This window comes from Sus scrofa, chromosome 15 (assembly GCF_054392235.1).
Source record: "Sus scrofa isolate SSC_HxYL_T2T_F1_AM1 chromosome 15, Sscrofa_HxYL_maternal_Yorkshire_Landrace_v2.0, whole genome shotgun sequence".
NCBI lineage: Eukaryota > Metazoa > Chordata > Mammalia > Artiodactyla > Suidae > Sus > Sus scrofa.
In genome coordinates, this window is record NC_139397.1 from 80,899,537 (window position 1) to 80,914,488 (window position 14,952).

The window sequence follows — 14,952 nt, forward strand, 5'->3', positions numbered from 1 at the left end:
GGTGGGGTTGGGGGAAGGAAGAGAAGGGAGGGGCTTTTAACGGTGGCGGCTGCTTCTGCGCCTGATCCTGGAGAAGGGCGGGCGCCATTGTGCTTCGCCGCCGACTGTTCAGCCTCATTTAGAGGCCTAGAACTCAGAGGAAGAAGGTAGTGGTGTGATCGCTGGGAGCCGGACGCGCCTGTTCGGTGTTAGCACCGGAAGAAGGGGAATAAGCTGCGGAGTTTGGGCTTCTACCTCTGGGGTAGGTGGTTCTAGTCTAGGCCGCTGGTGGGGGAGGGGAGGAAATGAAGTGCGGCCCCGGGGACGCGGAGGCCCCTGCTTCCTTCCTCTCTAGATGGGGTGAAGGAGCTTGATCCCGCGAACGAAGCGGAGCTGTCCGCAGGCCTTCTTTGCCCGGAGCCTTTCGTCCCGTGGTGGAGTTTTGTGACGGGTGAAGGGGGCAGGTTGTGCGTCTTCCATATGGACTTGCGGCGGGCTCGGGCAAGGGGCTTGAGCCATATTTTGGCCTTTGGCGGCCTCCCCTTAGGTTGGGTTTAGGAGGGTCTTTACCGAGCCCCGAGGGCGAGCAGTGTCACGTGTAAAATATTTAATGAGCGAGGTGTTGAAGGCCAAGAGACTCAGGGCTCTGCCAGCCCAGCCTTGAATTGTAGGGACTTTGCCAGCACCTTAGATGCGGTAAATATTTGCTGATTGATTGTCCAAGTTCTTGAGTATCGTAATAACTTTGGGCTTTCTTTTGCTTTGTGGTAAATTGTACGTTCTTCAAATGGAAATACGTGATGATATGTGTAAGAACGGACTTGTTGGCCTAAGAAGTAAAAATATGGAGGGCATCAGTAGAACATAGTACTCCTTCATTTTGATGAAACTGCATAATGAAGATGACTGTGTACACACACCAAAAATACTGTAATTCTTTTTTCCTACGTACAGATGTAAATATATGGGCAACATCTCTCTTGGTAATAAATTCATCACGAATGCTGTCGTTTGTCACTATTAAGAACAAAGGTGCCAAGTGAAGTGGAATTCAGTAAGATTTTTTTTTTCCGATTTTGTATAATATTTTAGTTTTTTTTTTCATTTTAAAAATAATTTAAAAATCTCTCCTTGCTCTCATCTGTCCGTTTCTGTCTAGAGCCAAGAGGTAAGGTTAAAGATGAATTTTTGACTTAAAAATCAAATGGTATACCATTGTTAAAAAGGCAGGCATATAGTGTAACTAGATTTTTGCTTTCCTTTGAGATAAAATTTTGTTTCAGAAATGGGGTCATTACAGAATTCCCTGGTGGCTCAGCAGGCTAAGAATCTGGAGTTGTAACTGCTATGAGTGGATACTGCTGTGAAGGGGGGGGGCGTCCCTGGCTGGGGAACTTCCGCATGCCTCAGGTGTAGCCAAAAAACAAACAAAATCCGTATTAAAAATTTTTTAAAAAATGAGGTCAGTGTTTCATTTACAGCTCTACATACAGCATTTTGTGAAACCTCAGGGGTATATGAGGCATTAGCGGTAGAAGATATAGGTCTGATTCTTGATTTTACCGTAATTATTTATTTATTAATGTTTTCCTAGAAGCGTAGCAGTCAATTCTTAGAGTTAAGATGAGGATTAAGTTCTAGTAGTGAGTAGCAGTCAACACCCTGGGGGACATAATACTTGATGAGTATAAACAATTGGAACGGATATTAAAGTCCATCTGTCCATTCTGGTCAGAATAACATTCAAATTTTACCCTCCCTGAAATACCCCCTTCACGGAGTGCTGGCCGTTTTTCACAGGCAAAGTGCTATCTACTTATATAAAGTCTATACTACAAATCTTTACATGTAAGAATTTTTTACAACTCTTCTTTTGCCCTAAATTATACCACAGATATAAACATGCTTGGTAAGTATAGTTCTGAGTTTTTTCCAAAGTTGAGTACTGGATCAGATGTCTTGAATAAGAATGATTAAAAATTCATACTTACTTAAGTACAAGTGATTTCTCTTCCTCATTGGCAAGAGAGATTAATTTCCCAGATAAAGCACAATGATGCCCCTATATAAACATGTGCATATATTCTTTGGGGTGGGGGGAGGCAAGGAACAAACTTTATGTTAAAGTTTAGAATTGAGTATGGGTAGTGTAAAATCAGGCTCCAATATGTTCATATATATACTACATGAAGGTGTCAGATAATAGCTTGAACATAAGTCATCCATGGCCCCAATTTTTAATCAGCTCCATATGCACTTTACACAGCTCTTCATCTAGTATGCTTTCAAGAGTTGCCCACTTAATTTTAGGAAAATAATTTTAATTGTACAGAACTATCAAATAATGTAAAACACTTTGATAGTTTGTTATGTATTTTAGCTACTAGGTTAGGGCTTCACATTACATGAAGGAGCTTAACACAGCTTCTGCCCTCCACAAGTACAAGTTAATCATCAGACTCATCTATAAACTTATTTTAAATTTATGGTAGTACTGTCAGAGCATAGAGGAGTGCTGTTTAATCTTGGGGGAAATTTTTACCAGACATATTGCTGGAACTAAGATGTGAAGGATGATTAGAGGTTTAATAAGGAAACTGCTAAGTCATGTTATCATGGTTTGTTTTAGGAATGGACAGTTTATTCCCCATTGCTCAAACAATTGAATGGAAGGTTAGAGCATTATGTAAAAGGCCTTTTGTACTGTTTTAGAAAGTTAGTGCTCTCTGCTGTTGGGAATAAAGAACTATTGTGTCCATAAGCCAAATAAAAAATGATTTTTCAATTGTCTTTGAGGATACATCCTCCTATTACTATAGATAATTAAGAGCTAGTAATAAAGAACAGTGGGAAAATGCATAAATGAAATGCACAGGCTTGCATCAAACCTCACTTTTAACCAACAAACTTAACTAATGAACCCTTTAACTGTTGTATGACTGAATCAACAACTGATCACATAAGTATAATTACAGTTTAAAATGAGTAGCGTTTTAAGTTCTTACTAAGATCTTGAATTCACTGAAGCAGAATTAATGTGAAGTAATTTATCTCCTCACAAGTATTATTTTACAAAAACTATCTTTAATGTACTTGCTAATCATAAGATGAACTTAAAAGGGGGAAACAGAATAAAATTATAATTTGAGAGTTGGCTGGGTTTTAATTTTCAGTGATCTTAATTTTTAACTTTTCTGTTCTGATCCAAACTCATGTGGTCAAAGCTGGTTTTTCTTGTTTGAGATATATTTCTCTGGCTCTACTGGTTAGACTAGATAAGTTGTTCACCTGGTTTTAAAATTACCCACTGTCATACACCCACTGTTGTCAACAGTTTTAAGAAGGCAAATTTTTAACCTTAAGAGCTAGTTCTTGGACTTCGCGTTGTGGCACAGCAGAAACGAATCCAACTAGGAACCATGAGGTTGTGGGTTTGATCCCTGGCCTCGCTTAGTGGGTTAAGGATCCGGCATTGCCATGAGCTGTGGTGTAGGTCGAGGAAGAGGCTCAGATCTCCTGTTTCTGTGGCTCTGGTGTAGGCCAGCAGCAACAGCTCCAATTAGACCCCCTAAAAAAAGGCTAGTTCTCATCTTTTCATATTGTACTTCAGTATAATGTGTTTCCCACTTTTAGATAGACTAAAATAGTTTCCAGTTATCGAATGAGGATTGAAACTTGGCACTTATAGAATAAGTACACTTCAAAGGAGGATAGATTATTCCAAAGTTTTCTAATGTAGACTTAATTTAACATCATAGTCATATTTTATCATGGAGATGTTGAACTTTTTCTGGTTACTATTTTTTAAGACTTGTGTATATCTTTGTGTCTTAAATATTTGTCAGTTAAAAATAGAGGCATTGGAGTTTCTGTCATGGCACAGCAAAAGCAAATCCAACTAGGAACTGTGAGGTTGCGGGTTCAATCCCCAGCCTTGCTCAGTGGGTTAAGGATCCCAGTAGGTTAAGGATTCTGTGTTGCCCTGGCTGTGGCTGTGGCTGGCAGCCGTAGCTCTGATTAGACCCCTAGCCTGGGAACCTCATCTGCCATAGGTATGGCCCTAAAAAAGCAAACAAAAGGATATGCCAAGTAGAGGTAAATAATGGACTTGTACCTGTGTGTATTTCTAGAAGATTACTGGCTATTGAAATACATTAGTATTTTGTGTTGTAACACTGGCCTTTATGCCATGAATTTATTGTATAGTAATGTTGAATGTTGTGCTTTTGGTAATTCATTAACTTCAACTCCCCTGGATATTTAAGACAAAGTCTAAGACCCTGAAATAGAATCAGATTTTTCGTAAGACTGAATGCATAACGGTAATTGTAGGAAAGTAAAAGAATATGTTAGCAAACTTTACCCTATTAGTACATGGTACACCACCGCAAAAACCTATGGACTAAAATTACTATTTACAGTTCTGTGTTCCTGTTGAATATTTCTTCTGGTTTTGCCTGGGTTTGCTCTTGTATCAGCATTCAAGTGAAGGATTTCTCAGACTGGCAGGTCCAAGATGGCATCACTCACATTTCTGGCACTTGGTGTTGGTTAACATTTAGGCTTTCCTCTATGTGGTCTTCTATTACATGGGGATCCCAAGACAGCATTCCAGGAGAGTGAAGTGGAAGCTATAAGACTTCTTAGAGCCTTGGAAATCATATAATGTCACACTGCATTCTCTTAGTTAAAGTAATTTTCACAATGGTAGCCCACCTTCAAGGTGTGGGGAAATAAGATTTTGCCTCTTCCTGGAAAGAACAGCAATATTGCTGTGCAGAGAGGTGTGGGTGTTCAGCTGGGAGGGATTTGTAGCAATACTTTGTAATTGATGACAGACTGCTTAGAACATTTTAAGAATAGATATTCTTAAAGATGTTCTGATTGAGATTTGCCTTAAAATAGAAATGGTAAAATGGTCAAATCTTGGTAATTGTTGAAGACTGGTGATTGGCATGTAGGGGCTCATTGTTGTCTCTACTTTTGTGTATGTTTGAAATTTTTTCTAATATTTAAAAAAAAATTTAAGGCATTCTCAGGTAATATAAATTCAATTTTGTGACGTGATTTGGACCTTATTTTCCATTTGTTACTTACCAGCTGTTGCTTAATATTTACTACTTTGTGGTATGTAGATACTAAGGAATATAAACCAGCAAGTACTGCAGTTAATAGAAGGGAAATTATTTTTTAGCAGTTCTTTATAGATGTTATTGTAACGTAAGATAAATATCTTTTCATTTGCCAGTAACTTTCCCTTAATTATTAAAGTTAGTCCAAGTACATTAAAGAAATCCAAAACTAAGTATAAAGAAGAAAATAAAATCCATTCAGAGATACACTAAAATGTTAGTAATTGCTATTTTTCCCAATTTTGTATGAATATGCTTGTATAAGAGTGAGGTATACTAGTTTTCTTTACTCTGCAGCAATTATCCTCCTGTACATAAGTGACTTTTTATTTTTATTTATTTTTTTTTTAGGGCCACACCTGTAGCATATGGAAGTTCCCAGGCTAGGGGTTGAATCAGAGCTGTAGCCACTGGCCTACACCACAGCCACAACAACGCCAGATCCCAGCTACATCTTTGCCCTACACCACAGCTCTCAGCAATGCCGGATCTTTAACCCACTGAGCAAGGCTGGGGATCGAAACTGCTTCTTCATGGATACTAGTCAGATTTGTTTCTACTGAGCTTCAATGGGAACTCCATAAATGACTTTATTTAAAACAGTCTTTTTACTGTGTGTTAAATTTCAAATAATAAAAAAGCCAAAATAATGTCTACTAAGCTGTTTGAGTATTCCTTAATAATAGCAAGTATTTGCCGAATATATAACTGTGTGCCAGCAAAGCTCACTATAAGTTGGTACTGTTGTTACTCTCACTTGGTAGGTGAGAAAAATTAAACATTAGGGAAATTAAGCCTAGAGTCACATCAAGTGAGGGACAGGCTTCAAACCTTTGCCTTCCCAACTGTTCTGATTTTACATATAGTTAGAAGTTGATTCATGTGCTAAAAATTGGGCAGTGCTTAATTTATCTTGCCTAACCTATCTCCTGTTGTGGAAAATTTACCTTTATTAAAGAATAGATTTAAAATAAAGGGAAAGTCTTTGGTGTAAGCTATACTATTAATACGGGTGGGGCTGGGACCTTATTTGTTAATTTGGTCATTTGGTTTATGTCTACTGTGTGACTCTCAACAGACCCTGTACAAGACTCTTACTGTGTAGGAGTTCCCATCGTGGCTCAGTGGAAAGGAATCCAACTCGTATCCATGAGGATGCAGGTTTGATCCCTGGCCTTGCTCGGGGATCTGGCATTGCTGAGCTGTGGTGTAAGTCATGGTATAGGTCATGGGCGTGGCTCTGATCCCAAATTGCTGTGGATGCAGCCTTAAAAATCAAAAAAAAAAAAAAAAAGGCACTGTTATGGTGGGAATGAGACACAGTGATCTATAGTGTTGGGAGAGGATACATATTACTTAAGAAATCTCATTATAAATAAGCAGAACCATTGAAAAACCTTTGAGCATTACACTGCTATTTCTCTGATCTTAGGAATTAACAGCTTTCCAAATTGGGTAGACCAAAAATTCAAGTCTTTTTTGGTAGGTAACTTGTGCTCAGAGGAAGCTTTATTTACAAGCAGGGTAATATGTAGATCTCCTTTGCTCTAGGTGTTTTCCTATGTATTCTAAAGTTTTTCAGTGTAACTTTTTCATGATGTTGACATTCGGTGCAGGGGGGACAACTAAGGCTGACCAGGAAGAAGCTACAGTTCAAGCAGAAGGCTAGGAGGTAGGTAGCATATGTGTAAAGAAAAAAGTAAAATCTAGTTGTTAAGTGGTTGAAAATCAGTCAGCTGAAATTGCTCTCTGGGATTTTCAAAACTATTTCCAGCATTCTTCTGGACCTCTTCTCGGTACTTTAGGGTACCTTTTTTTTTTTTTTTTTTAAAGAACTCATCTTGGTATGCTTCTTTACTTTCCACTCCCAAATCCCTGTAAGCAATCAATCAATATAAATATTCTTCATTAATATGCTGAATTTTACCTCCTCACTGCCACCCCCAGTTAATAGGTGAATTCTCTTCTACTTGGGATATATTGAATCTACCTTCTATACATATACTTTGGGCCCACACTAATGTGTCTCTTCCTAATAACTTGTCCTCAACACTGATTTAGTGTGTGGGAAGTCAGGGGTTGTTTGTTCTTAGCTGACTCTCTTTCAAAATTTTTAGTAGCTACTGAGCCTACTAAAGCCTATAGAAGTAGATTGTTCCTCATGGTTCCACAAAGGTAATAAAATTACTGACTTTAAGTAGTGTAAGAAATGCAGAAAGCTATATAAATCTGTTATTATGACTAGACAAAACTAAAGTTTTGGTGTACTAATTGTTTCATCCTTGAAAGCTCTGATTGCTGGTCAGAAACATAATTTCTTGGATCCTTAGGGAGGAAAATAATATAAATACACTTACTGATGGTTAAAAGCTTCAAAATCATTGTCTTGTTAAAGTATAAACTGAGCAAAGGACACAGATTGCTTTTACAACCTTGATATAATTAACTTTATGTATTTATTTCCTAGACAGTCCTTTCTGTTGATTCTCCCTTCCCACACCTTGAATTTCACCCCTCACATGTACATTATTTTGTTTCCAGTTATTCAACATGCTTTAGCATCTTTATACTTTCTTTTTTCTGTTTTCAATCTTCAAAGGCCAATTCAGATGTTAGCTCATCTAAAGTCTTTCTCGTCTTGTTGGAACTTTTGGCTCCCATAACATTTTTAGAATTCTTCCCCCCCCCACCCCGCCTTTTAGGGCTGCACCCCTTGCATATGAAAGTTTCCAGGCTAGGGGCCTAATCGGAGCTACAGCTGCCAACCTAAACCAAAGCCACAGCAATGTGGGATCCAAGCTGCATCTGTGACCTACACCACAGCTCACTGTAACTCCAGATCCCCAGACCACTGAGCAGGGCCAGGGATCAAACCCACATCCTCATGGATGCTAGTTGGATTCGTTTCTGCCGTGCCCCAGGGGGAACTCCCAAGAATTTAATTTAAATTGTAATCTTCCCATTCAGTGCTCCCATAACATTTTCAGAATTTATTTAAGTGTAGTGATTTTCAGCAGTCTGGTATGAATATAACATGAATGAATATAATATTAATGTAATTGCTAATTATTTTAGTTGGTATTTGAAGGACTTCTTGACTGATTAAATCAATTCAGCCAAGTTTCTTTTTTCCGAATTGTTTCTCTGCTCTAGTTCGTTCTTTCTGTAATTGTAGTTAAATTTATAGTAGACTTTCTTATTTTTTCTTCAGTGTCTCTTTAACCTTCTCCTGTATTTTACCATCACCTATTTTTCTCTCATCCCGGACAATTTTCCTCTAGTTAGTTTCGCAGTTCCCTAGTGTTTTAGTTTTGTCTAGGCTACTGGTAAATGCATCAGTTTACCAGTTTGCTAACATTAGGGCCATCTCTTAATCTGGTTCTGTTGACTCTTGTCTCTTGACAAGGAACTAACTTTTTTTCCTTGTATTTTTGTGTCTTGTAATTTTTGATTGAATGTAAAACATTGGAAATAAAATAATAGTAAAGACAGACAAATAAAATTTTATGCTTGGATAAGGTATGTGTAGTGGGTTGAGTCGATTTAGTTTGTAGTTGAGCTGGGTTCGGGCTTTATTATTGCTTCATTTATTTTCAAAGTATTCTAGTAGTGGATTGCTGCTGCATGTGCTTAGAGTGAGGCTGGAGTGCTAGAGGATTTCTTTTACTAGCCTCAACTTCCTGCTGGCCCTGCACATTTGCACCACTGAGGGCTATAAGGCTGTAACTCCCTCAGCAGTAGTCTGGTTTTGTTTTTATTTGAATCAAATCTCATGGTGAAAGGAGATGTTCTTAATTCTTTGAATCTTTCTCCAGTCTTCCGCAAGTTCTTATGTGCCTGATACTCAGAGGTGGGGCAGTTCCAGGATTTCAGTCCTCCCTGTCTCCTGGGTATAAAGCGTAGGCAGAGCCCTGCCACCTCCTCTCCACTAGGGTGTGAACAGGAATTAGGTTTTTGTTTATTTGTTTGCCATGTCCGAAGCATGTTCCTGGGCCATTTCAACTCAAGCCATAGCAATAACTCCAGCCACAGCACTGACAATGCTGAGCCTTTAACTGCTAGGCCACCAGCAAACTCACTGGAACTAGGATTTTTTGGGGTTTTTTGTTTGTTTTTTGCCTTTGGTCTTTTTAGGGCTGCACCTGCAACATTAGGAGGTTCTGAGGCTGGGGTCAAATCAGAGCTGTAGCTGCTGGCCTATGTCACAGCAACAGTAGCTCGGGATCCTAGCCGCCTCTGTGACCTACACCACAGCTCACGGCAACACCGGATCTTTAACTCCCTGAGTGAGGCTAGGGATCGAATCCGAAACCTCATGGTTACTAGTCGGGTTCGTTAACCACTGAGCCACTACGGGAACTCAGATCTTTTTTTTTCTTTTTTAGGTGGTAGTTGAAATTAAGTGGAAAAGATAGGTTAGAATTCTGGATACTGGGGCAAAGAATTTAGACTACTTTTTAAGGTACTAGAAAACAATTGAAAGTTTAATTGGGGGAGTTCCCGTCGTGGCGCAGTGGTTAACGAATCCGACTAGGAACCATGAGGTTGCGGGTTCGGTCCCTGCCCTTGCTCGGTGGGTTAAGGATCCGGCGTTGCCGTGAGCTGTGGTGTAGGTTGCAGACGCGGCTCGGATCCCACGTTGCTGTGGCTCTGGCGTAGGCCGGTGGCTACAGCTCCGATTTGACCCCTAGCCTGGGAACCTCCATATGCCGCGGGAGCGGCCCAAAGAAATAGCAAAAAGCCAAAAAAAAAAAAAAAAAAAAAGTTTAATTGGGAAGTGGTGCTATTACTTGGTAGAATAAAATAGAAGAGAAGAAAATATGTGGATTAATGATGAGTTCCTTTTTAGACAAGGCCTAGCGTGGTATTGTTAGAAATGAACTTTGGTTTACCCAGAGTAGACCTGATAAACAAGTAAAGTCTTTTTGGAAAATGTTGTAAAATTCGGTTTAAATTTGTAGTGTAAGTTGTCAGATAGAATTTCGGTTGCATTTCAGTGACTATGAGATCTTAACTTGTAGATGATGTTGGACATAGAATTTTGCATGTCAGGTAATGATGTAGAATTCGTTAAGACTTTTTACCTAGACTAAGAAAGGTTAAGGTGAAATTATTTTTATAGAATAGATTTGAATTGTACTGTTCATAAGTAGGAGAAACTTTTTGGTTTAAAGATCCTTTATAATGTTTAACTGGATACCAAAAACATGAACTTGCTTTAAAGAGCTCCTCAGAGGTTTCCAAGGAAGCCCAGCAGAATGAAATTATGTATGTAGTCAGTTGTTTGGTTTTTTTTTTTTTTTTTTTGTCTTTTGTCTTTTGTTGTTGTTGTTGTTGTTGCTATTTCTTGGGCCGTTCCTGCAGCATATGGAGGTTCCCAGGCTAGGGGCAGATTCGGAGCTGTAGCCACCGGCCTACGCCAGAGCCACAGCAACGTGGGATCCGAGCCGCGTCTGCAACCTACACCACAGCTCACGGCAACGCCGGATCCTTAACCCACTGAGCAGGGGCAGGGACCGAACCCGCAACCTCATGGTTCCTAGTCGGATTCGTTAACCACTGCGCCACGACGGGAACTCCTGTTTTTTGTTTTGTTTTGTTTTAGTAGCTAGCAAACCACAGGCTTATGAAATAGACTACATAAATTTTGGTATTGGTATGAATATTTGTTTTCCACTCCTGTTTCCTATACCAGTCACTATTAATGCCTGAAGGTAAGGAAACACTTAATAGTAAAATTAAGACTAATTGGGTAAACTATCAGTTGAATATCAGCCTCAGAGAATCTTCATCCAAAAGACTTCATTTTAGAAGTTACAAAGTTTAATGCAGTAAAAATCTCAAATAATTTACCGTAAGATTATTGTGGTTTTGTGGCTCATTACCTTCTTTCTGCATTTAAAGTTGAAGCAAGTTCTGGAGAATAGAAAATATGACTTCTTGGAGCTGTCAGTGCCTCAGCTTATTCACTCATAGATATATTGGTAAAGAACATAAGTAGGTCCAGTGGACCCATAGTGCCTAGGACTTGGGTGAGGCTCAAAGAGAGAAAAATTAAGTGTATTGATAGAAGCTTCATAGCAATATTGAATGCAGTATGCAAATTGAGTGGCAAGGCTTGGCAAACAGGTACATATCTCTTTTGCTCAAGTTCATGCTCCACTATCCTGACTTCACTTGTAATGTGCAAGTTTAGATTAAATTATTTCTAATTTCAAGATGTCAACTGTAGAGCTTTTTGATCAAGCACAGGGCTCCATGTGTCTGTGTGGTGGTTGCACGGCTATAAAGCCAGCCCTGGTGGTATGTTTTTATCTTGTCTTTCTTTTTGAAAGCTCCACTGTCCAACTTTGGAAACAAATCTAAATAAATTTATATTTAAAGACATGCCATAGTAACAGAAGGAAAGTAGGAGACCATTATGTGGATTATTAAGAGAAGAATAATACATACCAACCTTTTTTGTGCTTTAACTCTCTTTTTTTTTTTTTTGTCTTTTTAGGGCTGTACCCATGGCATGTGGAAAGTTCCCAGGCTAGGCAGTCCAATTGGAGCTATAGCTACTGGGCTATGCCATAGCAGCCTAGATCCAAGCTGTGTATGCAACCTACACCACAGCTCATAGCAATGCTGCATCCTTAACCCACTGAGCAAGGCCAGGGATCCAACTGGTATCCTCGTGGATGCTAGTCTGGTTTGTTACTGCTGAGCCACAGCAGGAACTCCTGTGCTTTAAGTCTTGGTTAAAAGCACTGCCCTTCAAATGCTTTCTTACTGCTAGTCTATTATCTGTCTTATACCTTTTCCTTAAGTGCACTTATAACTGTTTATGTTATATGGTTATTTGTGTAGTTTGTTCTCTGTTTCGCTACAGCTTCTTCATAGTCAATATTTTGGTAGGTTCAGTGCTGTCCCCTCTCTTCATCTCCTTCCTTGTTTAGTATTAATTAAAGTGCCTAGCACATACTAAGCATGTAAAAAACTATCTTAAATGATTGAATGAACTTGAAGAGATGCCTCATAGCATCTTGAAAGTGGTCTGGTAGAAGTTTTTCAAGAACTGCATATTTTATTTTTCACTATTTTTTGTGCTTACACAACCAAATTATGTAAGTTTTCTGGTAACACCTACACTGTCAGAATTCAGTCAGTTTACATAGAGGAGTTGCCAAAATTAGTTTCATGCAGTAGAATTTGCAGCTCTCAGAGGATTCTGCCTCTTTGCCTTCCCCCAAGGGCTTTGTTTTGAGCAGATTTGCTACTGGGTTAGTTTCATTCTGCAGGTAAGTCTGCAAGTAAGAATTGGGTATAAATATAATCAATGTAAACTGTGAGAAGTATGATTAAGAAGCATTAATGTTAAAGAACCGTCTAAAGACTAATATCTCTCTCTCTCTTTTTTTTTTTTTTTCTTTTTTTCTTTTTCTTTTTAGGGCCACATCCGAGGCATTTGGAAGTTCCCAGGCTACGGGTCGAATCAGAGCTAAAGCTGCCAGCCTACTCCCCACCCACAGCAATGCAGGATCCAAGCCACGTCGGTGACCTACACCGCAGCTCACAGTAACTCTGGATCCCTGACCCACTGAGGGAGCCTAAAAACTGGGATCTCTTATAAAAATGTTTTATCTCCCTGTTTAAAATCCTCAACAGATACAGTCACTTGTTTAGTGTTTTTATAACCTTGATAAAATTACAAATCTGCTACTTGTTAAATCATTTATGGGCTTTTGCATATCAGTATTTAACCAATACTATTCTTTCTGTTATGTATACCTTCTTTAAATGTCCAATCCATAGTTCACTTTTTTAGTAAAAATTTTTGTGTGGATATATAGAGAGAGTTTATAAAAAGCTAGAAGTAGAAGAGATTTATGTTAAGTGAGTTTATGCTTTATCAGAAACCAGGGCACTTTTAAGACAATGCAAGCACTGTTAGTAATTGTCCTGGGATAATGAGCACAAACTAGGAGTTTTTTGGCCCTGAAACTGAGACTGTTCTAGGTGAACCAGGAAATATGGTCATTCTTAAAGGAAAAGGCGAAGTCCTTTGACTCAGCGTTTCCACTTTCCATAGGCAACAATCCTAGCCTTTTAGCTGTTCTAGGATTTATCTTCGTATTTCTAAATGATGAACTCATGATTTTTCAATAATAGATATGTGCTTTTTTATTCACCATTGTCCTTACTTCCTCTACCCACCTAAATTACACAGCATGTTTGCAGCAAGATTATTGATTCAGTAGTCTGTTTACACTATTTAACTATGTAAATATTAAAGAGTTCATTCAAACACAGCAGTATCTTCTTTCTTGAACAATAGCTTTGTTTCCCCAAATTACAAAATTAATGTATTAAATTGCCGTTTTAAGTACTTAACATTTTTCCACAGTTATATCATCATCTCTGCCATGTGCCAAAATAATATAAGGCTATTTTTTCCTTAGAGTTTTGCTTCCATCTGTAATCCTGGTCCAATCTTGATTGGTTGCTCCCTATGCTTTTTCCACACCTGATTCTATGTCTGGTTCTTTTTTTTTTTTTTTGCTGCTCCCACAGCATGTGGAAGTCCCCAGGCCAAAGATCAGACCCAAGCCACTGCCTTGGCAATACCAGATCTTTAGCCTGCTGTACCACAGGGGAACTCCATGGTTCTTTCATTCTTTATACTCCGATTTTCTTTGGACATGCTCTCCATTTAGCTTCCTATGGTTTTGTTTTGTTCTTATTTTTTAAAATCTTGCACGTCTGAAAATATGTTCTTTCTCCACTTCACATTCAGTTGCTAGACTGGAGTTCAAAGGCTAAACATTTTTCACAGTACTATGGGCATTGCTTTATTTTATTGTTTTTAAAGTTGTAATAAACTATTTCTTTTGTATATCTTGTAAATTATAGGATCTTCTTTTCATCTTATTTCTGGTGTGTTGAGATGTCACCATGATAAATTGTGCTTGGTGTTGGTTCTTTTTTGATCCTGCTAAGTACTCTTGACCCTTTTCAATGTGGAGATTTGTGTCCTTCAATTCTACAAAGTTTCTTTCATTTCTTTGGTAATTTTCTCTCCTTCACTTTCTTTTTTCCGTCTTTCTGTAACCGTAGTTAAGAGTCAAAGATAGGTAATTATCCTGGACAATATAATTCTCTTGTTTTTGAATTACGTTTTCTGCTTCTGAGAGGTTTCTTTTGTTTACTCCTGATCCTTTGTTGCATTTATTTCAGTGCATCACATTTTTTTTTCTTTCTTTTTTGGCCACCCCTGTAGCATGTGGAAGGGATTGAATCCAAGCTGGAGCTGCTGCAGCTACACCACAGCTTCAGCAACACTGAATCCTTAACCAACTGCACCAGGGTAGGGGTGGAACCTGTGCCTCCAGAAGACACTAGCCAGAACATTAACCCATGGTGTCGCAGCAGGAACTCCTCAGTTTTGTTTGTTTGTTTGTTTGTTTTTGTCTTTTTAGGGCCACACCCACAACATATGGAGGTTCCCAGGCTAAGAGAATAGGAGCTGTAGCCTCCAGCCTTACCCCATAGGCAACCAGATCCAAGCTGCATCAGCCACCCACACCACAGCTCACAGCAACGCCAGATCCTTAACCTACTGAGCAAGGCCAGAGATCAAACCCTAATCTTCATGGATACTAGGCAGATTCATTACCACTAAGCCACGATGCAAACTCCCTCTCATCACTTTTTTTATCGTGTTTGCTTCATTTTATGGACAGTAGGGAACCTTTGATGAACTTTACACTTCTGCCTTGTTGGAGGGTGATGATACTCTCACAGTTTACTATACCAGATATAATTAATTTCGTGGTTGATTCTTTCTGAGTTGAGCTGA

At 38.9% G+C, this 14,952-nt stretch overlaps 2 protein-coding genes and 1 long non-coding RNA gene across 45 annotated transcripts in view; 2 read left to right on the forward strand and 1 right to left on the reverse strand.

The window, feature by feature from the left end:
• DAPL1 (death associated protein like 1) overlaps positions 1–14,952 on the forward strand; it is a 933,549-nt gene that overhangs the window by 853,766 nt on the left and 64,831 nt on the right. The gene's annotated exons all lie outside the window — the stretch shown is intronic.
• The window catches only part of MARCHF7 (membrane associated ring-CH-type finger 7), a 50,245-nt gene continuing 35,310 nt past the window's right edge, over positions 18–14,952 (forward strand). For 32 of the 43 annotated variants that reach the window (XR_014830480.1, XR_014830483.1, XR_014830471.1 and 29 more), the window contains exon 1: positions 18–241. The gene's annotated coding sequence lies outside the window, so the exon portion shown is untranslated. Of the gene's footprint in view, positions 242–275; positions 444–933; positions 1,034–14,952 lie in introns of those variants that run through there. The other 11 variants (XR_014830481.1, XR_014830472.1, XR_014830466.1 and 8 more) reach the window with 2 other exon arrangements.
• Positions 30–6,405, reverse strand: LOC146395942 (uncharacterized). The gene is made up of 2 exons (XR_014830494.1): positions 5,613–6,405; positions 30–3,884 (listed from the first exon to the last, which is right to left on the reverse strand). It is a non-coding gene; the product is annotated as an uncharacterized LOC146395942 (long non-coding RNA).